Source organism: Cyprinus carpio, unplaced genomic scaffold (genome assembly GCF_018340385.1).
Source record: "Cyprinus carpio isolate SPL01 unplaced genomic scaffold, ASM1834038v1 S000000835, whole genome shotgun sequence".
NCBI lineage: Eukaryota > Metazoa > Chordata > Actinopteri > Cypriniformes > Cyprinidae > Cyprinus > Cyprinus carpio.
The window spans coordinates 10,135-24,823 of NW_024873563.1; the positions used below are offsets into that span (position 1 = coordinate 10,135).

Sequence of the window (14,689 nt, forward strand, 5' to 3'; positions counted from 1 at the left end):
CTGCAAAGTATTCTCAAGAAAAAAACAAGTTAGTTAATTGACAAGAAAAAGAACGACTTACAAAGACAGCTAATAAACTTTTTTTTTCAATAAAAAGAACAGTAACAAATAAAACAAATTATAAATCTAATATTACAAACTTTTTTTCCAAAGAAAAGAACAATACCAGATTAAACAAATTATTAACCTAGTATTAAAAGGACTGAACTTTTAAAAGAACAGCAGTATTAGAACACAAATTATCAACTTAGTATTAAAATGATTTTTTTTTTTTTTTTTTTTTTTTTTTGGGGATTTGGGGAGGGGGTGGGGGTGGGGGTGGGGGCTTGGGGAGGAGTGAGAAGAACAATACAGAAGGACTGCTGCTTGGAGAAAACGCAAAACCTGGAAAAGAAAGACATATTAGACAAATATAATGATAATAATATTGAAAAGAAAAAGACATTTAGGAATTTTGCACACTAACCAAACGTTCAGCTGCAGAGAAAAATGCAGGTTGTGCTCTGAATAGATGGTCTGCAAAACAAAAACAAACACACAATTAAAGAAAGTCTATGTATGTGAAATAAGATCATTACTAACATTTAATAAAAAAATTTAAAAAAAAAAAATAATAAAAAAATAAAAAAAAATCTAAAAATTTAAAAGGATTAAATAAATTTTTATTATTTTTAAGTAGTCAGTTATTTTTATTCAATTATTTTTTTTTTTCTGATTGGTTGTTCAACAAATTATCATTTACCTGGTTTTAAAGGTCTAGGGTATTATCAGAACTTGCATACTTCTCTACTATATAATAGGGTGAAAGGCAGTAGATGAAAAGTACCTGGATGACCTACCACTTCTACTGAGATTCTTTAGTTTAGTCTATCCCAGGGCTATTCAATTGGCGGCCCGCAAATCATCTTCATCCGGCCCGCAAGAAGAGTAAGTGCAAATCGCAAATTGTATTTTTTGTTTTGGATGACCTACCACTTATCAAGGTGGCAACACTGGCCCAGGTCAGCCGGAAAAAGAAAAGGAAGAGATCCGACAACAGTCTACCGGAGACCGCAACATCAATAGACGGCAGCCTTGACAAGCGCTTGTGTGAGGGGGTTGTGAGATATCCACAATTCTAGTTTAAACGAGTATAAAGACAGTGTTATCGGTCATAACGTCTGGCGACAAATAGCGCAGACTGGACGAAGGTGTTTATCAAATAAATGCAGTATAGTTTGAAAGTCTGTGCGTTTGGCTGAACATATGCTGGCTAGCCACTTTGGACAAGCGCCAGTAGCACTTCAAATGACAAAAACACATACAATTATGTCAAAATAAGTTTTGGCAAGTGTTTTTGAAAACACGGTCTTAAGTTATTAGGTCCAAAATAATCTAAAAGAGTTGGGAGAAAACAGGATATGTGTCAGATATGCATAATGCACGTCAGATTTTAGAGACAGCGTTGCTTTTAAAGTGAAACTTGCTGAAGTCTGTCATTGAAGGAAATCGCGCAAAAGAAAAAGAAATCACTCGACTGTTCTAGTCGCTGATTAACTTTTGTAGCTTGAATAAAGATTAATCTATATAGTTTATGCATATACAATTTATATTGTATATATTCACATAAAAGTGGTTCTATTTTTCAGAGCCTAGATAAATGTTAAAAATAACACTTTTCAATTATACTGTAATGTTGAAAGGCAATAATTAATGGCTAAAATTGAGAGGAAGATGCATTTAATAGACATCATCAGCAGTATTATCAAAAATGTTATTAATAAAGAGACTTAGTAAAGAGATGTCATTAAACATATTTAAAATATACCATCTTAATGTTGTTTCTACATTCATTTGGAGGTTCAATGTGAAATTATGACAATATATTAATAATAAATTAGTCACAATTAATTACAGAAGAGTGATTAATTTTTTATTTATTTATTTTGATTGACAGACAACACAAATTTTAACCTTTCATTGCTTTCATTGCTGTTGGTAATATTAATTCATTTTACTGCTGAATATACATTTCATTTTCATTTTTTATTTTATAGACCCCACATAAAGAGACTGGGATGGCCCCCAACCCCATTGGCCCCCTTCAAATGACTGCAAAATTAATACTTATTCATAAGAAGTATCTACTCAGAGAGTATGCAACTTCGAATGCAGCCCATGGCTATAACGTAAACTGGTTCTATCTTTCAGGAGGGAAACTGTTTATCTATAACTTACAGCAACTTAAAAGGAATGGTTCCCCAAGTGAATATAATTTCATCAGTCTCTCATTGACTTTATGTGAAAAATTACAAGCAAGGAAAAATCATTGGGGCCCACAACATTCCACAGTGAATTTCACAAAACTACACAAGCTAGTCACAGGTTCTGAAGTGCTATAGTGCGTCAGTGACTCAGTAGTAACTCATTAATATTGCTTTGTCATCTGTTCACATTTTATCCATGTCAAATAAATAAATAAAATAAAAATACTTACCGGATATTGTGCAGTGAAGAGTTTGTAGTGCTCGTAATGCTGTGATCTGAAAATAAAAGTAAAATGTCAGACATAACATGTTAAACCTGTAAGCTAAACTTGTCTGATTTACAAGATTTAACATTTTTTTAATCCTGCATAGTGCACCTTTAAATGTACTACAAACAAAAAATGCAAACAAACCTTAAGAATTGCTCAGGAGATAAAGCTCAATGATCAATCTAAACAAAGAAAGAAGGAATAAAAAGTTAATAAATTAATGCATGACAGCACACAACAGGGACAGTTGATAACAACAAAACACAGGTCTATGACTTTCAATATACCTCTAATGACTTTAACCAGAACAAAAAAAAAATCTAATTAGAGGTATGATTAAACATTGAATATATGGTCTATGTCCAAATATACGTTTATGGTAAATTTTTTAATATACTTACAATCACAGATATTAATAGACATATGACAAATATATCAGGACACAGAAAACACATTGCTTTAATAATTGGTAATGGTCTTTTTTTTTTAATTTTTACATTTAGATCAGAGATATAACGTGGATGTCAACCATATCTACACAAAACAGAGGAAACTGACATTAAGGCAACTACAAAAATAAATGACATGCTGGAGGCTAAAAAGATTGTGTTATTCCATTTATTTGTTTATTTTCAAAAAAATACTTTTATATCCTCCAAAATGCATAAACTCAGCAAAAACAGTAATATTGTCAATTATTATTACAGCTTAAATTTACTTTTTATTTTATTATTTTTACATTTAATTTATTTTAGTGATGGCAAAGTGAATTATCATAGTTTACTACATTTGTCAGTGTCATGTTATCATCAATGTTGAAAACAGTTGTGCTGCTTCATATTTTTGTGGAAACTGTGAATTATAACTATTAAGTTTGGGTTCAATCATTTTTTAATACTTTTACTCAGCAGACATGAACTGATCAAGTGACAGTATTTAACAATGTTACATAAGATTTTGGACTTTTTTTTACTTTGTATTCAAAGAATGCTGAAAAAATGCATCAGTTTTTTAACAAAACTTTAAAATGCATCACAGTTTATCACAAAAATATATATTTGTTAAGACTATTAAGCAGCACAACCTTTTTCAACACTGATAATAATATAAGTTTAATCATAATAATTACATTATAGAATTAATTTCTGATTTATGATAATAATATATTACGTTAAGAAAGGGAACCGTTATAAACAACTTCACCTTGCTCTTCCTCTGCATTCGGTGCACATGAACAGATCGTATTTAAGCTTTAAACACCGTCTCTCCTCCCTGACGCATTCATTACTCAAAATAAATAATGGATAAATACACTGTTAGCACAAATCGTCCACGATTCAAACTTAAAGTTCTCACTTCAACCTGCTGACTTAAAACCATTAAACATTACCATTATTAAGTACTATAATTATATTCCGAACATAAATTATGAAAAAAGTACATAAAGGTGTAGCTGACACCGCATCTAAACTGTAACTCAAAAACATTGTCTGTGGCCCAAAAAAAAAAAAAGATTTCGGCCTCATTTACGGTCAAAGCGGGAAGCCGCCCGCAACCCGCGACGAAACGGACAAGTCCCGTTAATATCTAACTTCACACGGATCTGACCCGATTCGCCATCACTAGCGTGTCAGACACGGCGGTCTGTGTGTAGTTTCAGAGCTCTGTCTATTTTCACCTCGTGGATAAGAGAAAAAACACTATATAGACGTTTATGGAACAGCAGAAAATACGCCCAACACGCAGCATGAATCAGGCCTCACGGATTTCTAATGCCTCACAGTCATCTCAAACAAAAGTAATTCTTAAATAGACGGTTAATACTATGAATTACTGTCCCAAAAGCACATTCAAGCAGGAAACCAGCGGCCAAAAAAAAAAAAAACATATTTCGCGCTCATTTAAGATCAAAGCGGGAAGCCGCCCGCACCCACTACAGATACGAAACGGATAAGTCCCGTTAATATCTACGTTACCTCACACGGACTGCGCGTGTGAATCTGACCCGATTCGCCATCACTAGCGTGCCAGACACGGCGGTCTGTGTGTAGTTTGAGAGCTCTGTCTATTTTTTACCTCGTGGATCAGTGAAAAAACACTATATATACGTTTATGGAACAACAGAAAATGCTTGCATTAATCACGACCAACACGCAGCATTAATCAGGCCTCACAGATCTCTAGTGCCTCACAGTCACCTCAAACAAATGTATTTCTTAAATAGACGGTTAATATTAGGAAAGACTGTCCCAATACTGCCCTAAAAGCACACTAAAGCAGGAAAAGATATCATCGATCTCCAGCGGCCTAACGTCAATGACTATCCTCTGCTAAAATCCCTTAAAAAATGCACTCTTGTTCTAACATTCAGGATTATCTAACGTATTCACAAACTTCAAGCAACAATAGTATACACCACTTGGGCAACATATTTATTTCTTAAAATTGGTTAAAATTCACAGACATTAGAAAAATAAACCACCGCTACTCACCTCAGGGAGATTTCTGGAACATCTGCCGTTGGTCTCGCTCTATCACAGTATTGCTCAGCCAATCAGCACCGCGAACTTCAGCTGCAGCCAATAGTCATGCAGCGTTACTCTTCTATCCATATTTGGAAGAGAGAGAGCCCATGGAGACAATGGATTTTTTTTTTTTTTTTTTTTTTTTTTTGAATGTGTGCACCGAGCCTTATTATTAAAGGTCCCATGATGTGGATTATTTTCTTTTTTAAATGTTTTTTTAATGTTTCCTGAGGTGTACTTATATTGTTAGTATGATTTTTACATTTAAAATTTAGAAATAAAAGGAATGTTTATATCCTGATTTTATCCCTCTGGCCTGAATGCTCTGTTTGAAGGGGCGTGTCGGCTGTGAAACTCAGAGTAAACGCCAGCTGTTGTGATTGGCTGACATCTTTGCAATCGAAATGCGTATTATATGTGGAACCCCTCTCAAATTACTTTTACTAAGGTTTTTTTTTTTTTTTTTTTTTTTTTTTTTTTTTAACTGTTTTTTTTTTTTTTTTTTAATTAATCGTATAATAGCGTTCTTTAATAATGAGTACTTTAAAATCAATACTTTCAAATTGTTATAGCCATTAAAATAAAGAGAAAGAGACATTATGTAATGAATTTAGTGATTAACTTTTTTATGTGTTAGTTTTATGATTTTAAGGAACAAAAATCATTACAACCAGAAATATTCGATTCTTTAAATGTTATTTAAATATTAAATTCCCACCTCTAATGGAGACAAAACCAAGGAACTTTAAAATATGTTTGGATGGATATACCTTGATATAATATAATGATATACATATGTAATACTATGGAGTCAATATAATGCCTCATATATACGAAAAAAAAAAAATAAAGTTTTGCAAAAGAAAATAAAGTTTTGCAAAAAAAATAATGTATTGAGGAAAATAAATTTGCTTTTTGCAAACAAAAATAAAGAATTGCAAAAGAAAATAAAGTATTGTGAGAAAAAAAATGAAGTTTTGCAAACAAAAATAAAGAATTGCAAAACATATACATATTTTTTTGCAATACATATTTTCCATTGTCATATCTATTAATTTATTTGCAATGCTGCTTTTATTTTGCGTGTCAGTCTGGTAGTTGCTGAACGATTACCATGTTGTTGCTAGGGTACTCTGTGTGATTGTTAGGCAGTTGCTAAGTTGTTCTCAGTGGTTGCTAGGTGGTTACTATGGTGCTGATAGGTGGTTGTGATTGTGTTCTGGTGGTTGCTAGGCAGTTACTGGGGCATTATAGATGGTTAAAATATTGTTTTTAGCATGTTTTAGCACATGCTATGCGGTTGCTAGGGTACTTGGGGTGGTTGCTAGGGTACCCAGAATGGTTGCTAGGGTACCCGGGTTGGTTGCTAGGGTAATGAAGGTGGTTGCTAGGGTGTTGCAATGTGGTTGCTAAGGTACCTGGGGTGGTTGCTATGTGGTTGCTAAGGTCCTTGGGGTGGTTGCTAGGGTGGTTGGTAGGGTACCCAGTGTGGTTGCTAGGGTAATCGGGATGTTTGCTAGAGTGTTGCTATGTTGTTGTAGGTTACTTGGGGTGGTTTCTAGGGTCCCCAGGATGGTTGCTAGGGCCGTTGCTAGGGTACCCAGTGTGGTTGCTAGGGTTTTACTATGTTGTTGCTAGGTTACTTGAGGTGGTTGCTAGGGCGGTTGCTAGGTTACCCAGTGTGGTTGCTAGGGTGTTGATATGTGGTTGCTAGGGTACTCAGGGTGGTTGCTATGGTTGTTGGTGTGGTAACCAGGATGGTTGCTAGGGCCTTTGCTAGGGGTAACCATTGTGGTTGCTAGGGTAATCAGTGTGGTTGCTAGGGTGTTGCTATGTGGTGTGCTAGGGTACTCAGTGTGGTTGCTATGGTACTTAGGCTGGTTGTTAGGGTAATTGGGGTGGTTGCTAGGGTGTTGCTATGTGGTTGCTAGGTCACTGTGGGTGGTTGCTAAGGTGTTGCTAGGCGGTTGCTAGGGTGTTCTGAGTGGTTGCTATGGTAACCTGGGTGGTTGCTAGGCAGTTGCTAAGGTACTTGGGGTGGTTGCTAAGGCATTGCTAAGCGGTTACTAGGGTGTTCTGAGTGGTTGCTAGGCGGTTGCTAGGCAGTTGCTAAGGTACTTGGGGTGGTTGCTAAGGTGTTGCTAAGTGGTTGCTAGGGTGTTCTGGGTGGTTGCTAGGCGGTTGCTAGGCAATGCTAAAAGGTACTTGGGGTGGTTGCTAAGGTGTTGCTAGGCGGTTGCTAGGGTCTTTTCTGGGTGGTTGCTAGGCGGTTGCTATGGTAACTGGGGTAGTTGCTATGATGATACTAGGTGGTTGGTAGTTGTCACAGATGGTCACTATGTAGTTTTTATACAGTTCATAGCATGTTCTTAGCGCATTTGAGCACTTAGCTAATCACTGTTAGCATGTAGCTATTCACTGCTAGCATGACTAGCATGTTAGAATTCCAGTTTGCTAGCATGAGTCAAAAAAGCCAACCGCCTTGTTTTTACGATGTTCTGATTCAGAGATATATGTCTTGCAGGACGGTTGCTAGGGTACTCTGTTTGGTTGCTATGGAGTGGATTGGCAACTGCCAATGATGATACTCAAAGGCTGTTTGCCATTATAAACCAACCCCCATGTCTGTACGATGTACTGATGCAGAAATATAGATTTTGAAAAACGGTTGCTAGGGTACTCTGTTTGGTTGCTAGGGAGTGGCTTGGAAGCTGCCAATGATGATACTCAAAGGCTGCTTGCCAATATAAACCAACCCCCATGTCTGTAAGATTTTCTGTTTTAAAGATATAATACTTACTAAATGGTTGCTAGGGTACTCTGTTTGGTTGCTAGGGAGTGGGCCTGACAGCTGCCAGTGATGATACTCCAAAGGATGATTGCCAATGTAAACCAACCTCCATGTCTGTACGATGTTCTGATGCAGAGTATAGATCTTGAAAAATGGTTGTTGCTAGGGGTACTCTGTTTGGTTGCTAGGGAGTGGCCTGGCAGCTCCCAATGTAGATACTACAAAAGCTGCTTGCCAGTATGAATGATAGAACCAACCTTTATGGCTTTATGACATTCAGATTTGAAGATATCCCTCTATGATTTGGGTTGCTAGGGTGCTCTAAATGGTTGCTAGGGCGTGGCTATGTAGTCTTGAAGGTGATTTCTGATTGGTCGTTTGCTGCCCCGAGTCAAACGAGCCCGCCCTCATGTTTCTATGCCACTTCTATCCAAAGATATTTGAATTTGATCTTTTTCAATGGAAGTCTATGGAGGTTGTTTCTAAGGGTCCCTTTTAGGTTTGGGTAGGGTTCTGTACTGCTTCACAATGATCCTGATAGACTGATTGGTTGACTGAGCAAAATGAGCCCACCCCCATGTCTGACCCCACACCTTTGTTGACCCCACACCTTTGTTTCTATTCCTAGGTAAATTACCATAGTAGGAAAAACGCACTGTGTCATGGGCGATCCCTCACCATAGTATGTCTATGGGGCAACTTTGGGGGCTCTTGCGCCCCAGGGGTACAACCTAACCCCACTGCGGGGTATGTTCTCGCACAGCCTGATAGCCTCTCCCAATGTGGTGATTCACATGTTTCTGCGAAATTCTCTCTCGGAGCTACGATCCGTCAAGTTGGCCGCAATGCATTGTCTATGCGATTTTTCGGGGGATATTTCGCCCGTTGTGCGAACATCGTACACCCGATCGCTTATAAAAGTCATAGCACACCATTCCCGAATAGGCCGCACGATTTGACACCTCTTTTGCGGGTCTGTGACAAAAACTGCGGGACTAGTTAAGCGTCAAACTTTGTACGGAAGAAGAAGAATAATAATAAGAATAATAATAAGTATGTGAGATAATACAAGTGATGCTTTGCCTTCGGCAAGCACCACTAACTAGAATGGTACATTTCCTGAAGAAAATGTGAGTGGTGCTTGCAGTGGCAAAACTCGGTGGAGTCAGTTGCTTAGGTCTTTTTATTAGATGTTCATAGCCTGATTTTATCTCTTAGCTAATCACTATTAGCATGTAGCTATTCACGTTTGCTAGCATAGCAGTGTTGAAGCATGTTGGCTAAAAAAAACGTTGCTAAGGAGTGCTAGCATGGCTTGTAGTTATATTCCAGTTAGTAGTAAAGAGCCAACCGCCATGTCTTTACGATGTTCTGATTTCAGAGATATAGGTCTTGCAAAACGGTTGCTCTAGGGTACTCTGTTTGGTTGCTAGGGAGTGGGCCTTGACAGCTCCCAATTGACGCTGTATACTCCAAAGGCTGCTTGACAGTATAGTGGCGAAACCCCATGTCTGTACATTGTCTGATGCGAGATATAGGGTCTGCAAAATGGTTGCTAGGTACTCTGTTTGGTTGGCTAGGGAGTGGCCTGACAGCTGCCAATGTAGATACTCCAAAGGCTGCTTGACAATATAAAGCAACCCCCATGTCTGTACATTGTGTCTGAATGCAGAGATATGGGTCGTGCAAAATGGTTGCTAGGGTACTCTGTTTTGGTTGCTAGGAGTGGCCTACAGCTGCCATGATTGTAGATACTCCAAAGGCTGCTTGCCAGTATGAATGATATGAAACAAAATGGATTTATTTTTTTTAGTTTTGATTTGAAGATATCTTTCAATTGTGTTGCTAGGGTGCTCTAAATGGTTTGCTAGGCGTGGCTATGAAGTCTTGAAGGTGATCGTGATTGGCCGTTTGTTGACCGAGTCAAACAAGCAACCCTCATGTTTCTATGAACACTTCTATCCAAAGATATTAATTTGATCTTTTTCAATGGAAGTCTATGGAGGTTGTTACTAAGGGGCCCTAAATGGTTACTAGGGCGTGGCTTGAGTGCTTCACAATGATCCTGACAGACTGATTGGTTGCCTGATTAAATTGAGCCCACCCCCATGTCTCTATGACAATGTGATCCAGAGTTATGTTCAATGCAATGCTAGAAAGAGTAAATTTCCCCAATAGTAGGTAAAAACGCACTGTAATTGTTTAGTGGGATAAAACGCACTGATTCATGGGCGATTCCATCTAAGCATAGTATTGTCTATGGGCAACTTTGGGGGGCTCTTGCGCCCCATGGGGTACAACTTATACCCCACTGCGAGGTATGTTTCTCGCACACAGCCTGATAGCCTCCTCCAAATGTGGTGATTCACATTTTTCTGCGAAATTCTCTCCTCGGAGCTACGATCCGTCAAAAGTGGGCCGCAATGGCATGTCGATATGCGATTTTTTCGGGCGATATTTCGCGACCGGTACGAAACGACGGCGGGCTCCGTACGCCCGATCGCTTAAAAGTCATGCACACCATTCCCGAACAGGCCGCACGATTTGACACCTCTTTTCCAACGTTGGTCTGTGACAAAAACTGCGGGACTAGTTACGCGCCGAAATCTGTACGGAAGAAGAAGAATAATAAGAATAATAATAAGTATGTGAGATAGTAATAGTGATGCTTTGCCTTCGGCAAGCACCACTAATAAGTATGTGAGATAGTAATAGTGATGCTTTGCCTTCGGCAAGCACCACTAACTAGAATGTACATTTTCTGAAGAAAATGTGAGTGGTGCTTGCAGTGGCAAAACTCGGCCCTCGGTTGCTTAGGTCTTTTTATAGAGTTCATAGCCTGATTTATCTCTTAGCTAATCACTATTAGCATGTAGCTATTCACTGCTAGCATGACTAGCATGTTGGAATTCCAGTTTGCTAGCATGAGTCAACAGAGCCAACCGCCATGTCTTTACGATGTTCTGATTCAGAGATATAGGTCTTGCAAAAACGGTTGCTAGGGTACTTTGTTTGGTTGCTAGGGAGTGGCCTAACAGCTCCCAATGACGATACTCCAAAGGCTGTTGCTTGACAGTATTTGGTAGAATGAGTTGTATGTACATTGTTCTGATGCAGAGATATAGATCTTGCAAAATGGTTGCTAGGGGACTCTGGTTTGGCTGTTTGCTAGGGAGTTGCCTGGCCAGCTCCCAATGATGATACTCCAAAGGATGCTTGACAATATAAGCCAACCCCCATGTCTCTACGATGTTTTGATGCAGAGAGATAGGTCTTGCAAAACGGTTTGCTAGGGTACTCTGTTTGGTTGCTAGGGGAGGGGTTGCAGCTGGGAATGATGGCTGCTTTCCAATATGAATGATATAAACCAACCCCCATGCCTTTATGATATTCAGATTTTAAGATATCCCTCTATGCTTTGGGTTGCTAGGGTGGTCTAAATGGTTGCTAGGGCGTGGCTATGAAGTCTTGAAGGCGATTTGTGATTGGTCGTTTTGCTGCCCTGTGTCAAAAGAGCCCACCATCATGTCTCTATGACACTTCTATCCAAAGATATTAATTTGATCTTTTTCAATGAAAGTCTATGGAGCTTGTTACTAAGGGGCCCCTAAATGGTTGCTAGGGCGTGGCTGATTAGATTCACAATTATCCTGGAGAGACTGATTGGTTTGCTTGAGTAAAATGAGCCCACCCCCATGTCTCTATGACACATTGTGATTCCAGATCCAGAGTCCCTATGTTCAATAGTAGGAAAACGCGCTGTTTCCTCTCGCCATAATATGTCTATTGGGGCAACTTTAGTGCGCCCCAGGATAAACACAGCCTGATGTTTCATGGGGGTTTCTGCGATCTCTCTCAGAGCTGATGACACGTCAGTCAAAAGTATATCTATTGCAAAAAGCTATGGCATTTTTTTGGGGGGTCTATTGCGACCCGTACGCCCCCGATCGGTCGCACACAATTATCGGCCGCACCCAACACCTTTGCGGGTCTGGACAACCGGTTCGGGACTAGTTACGCCGCCGAAGCGCTGTACGGAAAACTAAGTGGTGAATTCATATGTCATTCTGCGAACTTAGTGATGTGCCTTCGGCAAGAGCTAACTAGAATGTACATTTCCTGAAGAAAATGTGAGTGGTGCTTGCAGTGGCAAAACTCGGCGCTCGGTTGCTAAGGTGTTTCTAGGCCGTTGTTAGAGCGGTTGCTAGGGTACCCAAGGTGGTTGCTAGGTTATTTCGGGTGGTTGCTAGGGTACCCAAGGTGGTTGCTCCGTTATTTCGGGTGGTTGCTAGGGTCCCCAGGAAGGTTGCTAGGGCCGTTGCTAATGTACCAAGGATGGTTGCTAAGGTACTTGGGGTGGTTGCTAAGGTGTTGCTAAGCGGTTGCTAGGGTGTTCTGGGTGGTTGCTAGTCGGTTGCTAGGCAGTTGCTAAGGTACTTGGGGTGGTTGCTAAGCGGTTTTTTTTTTTGTTATTGTTTTTTGATTGATTTGTTGGTTGTTATTTGTTGTTGTTCTTGGGTGGTTGCTAAGGTGTTGTTAGCCGGTTGCTAGGGTGTTCTGGGTGGTTGCTAGGCGGTTGCTATGGTAACCTGGGTGGTTGCTAGGCAGTTGCTAAGGTATTTGTGGGGGTTGCTAAGGTGTTGCTAGGTGGTTGCTAGGGTGTTCTGGGTGGTTGCTAGGCGGTTGCTAGGCAGTTGCTAAGGTACTTGGGGTGGTTGCTAAGCGGTTGCTAGGGTGTTCTGGGTGGTTGCTAGGCGGTTGCTATGGTAACCTGGGTGGTTGCTAGGCAGTTGCTAAGGTATTTGGGGTGGTTGCTAAGGTGTTGCTAGGCGGTTGCTAGGGTGTTTTGGGTGGTTGCTAGGCAGTTGCTATGGTAACCTGGGTGGTTGCTAGGCGGTTGCTAGGCAGTTGCTAAGGTACTTTGGGTGGTTGCTAAGGTGTTGCTAGGTGGTTGCTAGGCTGCTCTGGGTGGTTGCTAGGCGGTTGCTATGGTAACCTGGGTAGTTGCTAGGCAGTTGCTAAGGTACTTTGGGTGGTTGCTAAGGTGTTGCTAGGCGGTTGCTAGGGTGCTCTGGATGGTTGCTAGGCGGTTGCTATGGTAACCTGGGTAGTTGCTAGGCAGTTGCTAAGGTAACCTGGGTGGTTGCTAGGCGGTTGCTAGGCAGTTGCAAAGGTACTTTGGGTGATTGCTAATGTGTTGCTAGGCGGTTGCTAGGGTGCTCTGGGTGGTTGCTAGGCGGTTGCTATGGTAAACGGGGCAGTTGCTATGCTGTTACTAGGTGGTTGGTAGTTGTCACAGATGGCCACTATGTAGTTTATATAGAGTTCTTCGCATGTTGTTAGCCAATTTGAGCACTTAGCTAATCACTATTAGCATGTAGCTATTCACTGCTAGCATGACTAGCATGTTGGAATTCCAGTTTGCTAGCATGAGTCAAAAAAAGCCAACCGCCTTGTTTGTACAATGTTCTGATTCAGAGATATATGTCTTGCAGGACGGTTGCTAGGGTACTCTGTTCGGTTGCTAGGGAGTGGCTTGGCATCTGTCAGTGATGATACTCAAAGGCTGCTTGCCAATATAAACCAACCCCCATGTCTGTACGAATTTCGGTTGTAAAGATATAATACTTACTAAATGGTTGCTAGGGTACTCTGTTTGGTTGCTAGGGAGTGGCCTGACAGCTGCCAGTGATGATACTCCAAAGGATGATTGCCAATGTAAACCAAACCCCATGTCTGTACGATGCTGTGATGCAGAGATATAGATCTTGAAATATGGTTGCTAGGGTACTCTGTTTGGTTGCTAGGGAGTGGCCTGGCAGCTGAAAATGTAGATATTCCAAAGGCTGCTTGCCAGTATGAATGATATAAACCAACCCTTATGGCTTTATGACATTCAGATTTGAAGATATCCCTCTTTGCTTTGCGTTGCTAGGGTGCTCTAAATGGTTGCTAGGGCGTGGCTATGAAGTCTTGAAGTTGATTCATGATTGGTCGTTTGCTGCCCCGAGTCAAACGAGCCCACCATCATGTTTCTATGACACTTCTATCCAAAGATATTAATTTGATCTTTTTCAATGGAAGTCTATGGAGCTTGTTACTAAGGGGCCCTAAATGGTTGCTAGGGCGTGGCTTGACTGCTTCACAATGATCCTGATAGACTGATTGGTTGCCTGAGTAAAATGAGCCCACCCCCATGGCTCTATGACATTGTGATCCAGAGTTATGTTCAATACAAAATTCCTATGCCCTTTCCCATAGTAGGAAAAACGCGCTGTTTCATGGGCGATCCCTCACCATAATATGTCTATGGGGCAACTTTGGGGGGCTCTTGCGCCCCAGGGGTACAACTTATACCCCACTGCGGGGTATGTTCTCGCACAGACTGATAGCCTCTCCAAATGTGGGTGATTCACATGTTTCTGCCAAATTCTCTCTCGGAGCTACGATCCGTCAAAGTTTGGCCGCAATGCATTGTCTATGCGATTTTTCGGGCGATATTTCGCCCGGTGGGCGAACATCGTACGCCCGATCGCTTATAAAAGTCATAGCGACACCATTCCCGAATAGGCCGCACGATTTGACACCTCTTTTGCGGGTCTGTGACAAAAACTGCGGGACTAGTTACGCGCCGAAATTTGTACGGAAGAAATATAAGCTTTGCCTTCGGCAAGCACCACTAACTAATACTCCTGTCGCCTGGTTGCCAGTATGAATGATATAAACCAACCCATGCCTTTATGATATTCGGAGTTGAAGATATCCCTCTATGCTTTGGGTTGCTAAGATTAATCTAAATGTGGTTGCTAGCATGGCTGTGAAGTGTTGAAGTGTGATTGTCGTGATTGGCGGTTGGCT

At 40.5% G+C, this 14,689-nt stretch overlaps 1 long non-coding RNA gene across 1 annotated transcript; it reads right to left on the minus strand.

Moving 5' to 3' along the window:
- Positions 1–322: 322 nt before the first annotated feature.
- Positions 323–5,141, minus strand: LOC122143114. Its single transcript, XR_006158974.1, has 5 exons — positions 5,008–5,141; positions 2,660–2,697; positions 2,477–2,522; positions 467–516; positions 323–384 (listed from the first exon to the last, which is right to left on the minus strand). It is a non-coding gene; the product is annotated as an uncharacterized LOC122143114 (long non-coding RNA).
- Between the last annotated feature and the right edge of the window lie 9,548 nt (positions 5,142–14,689).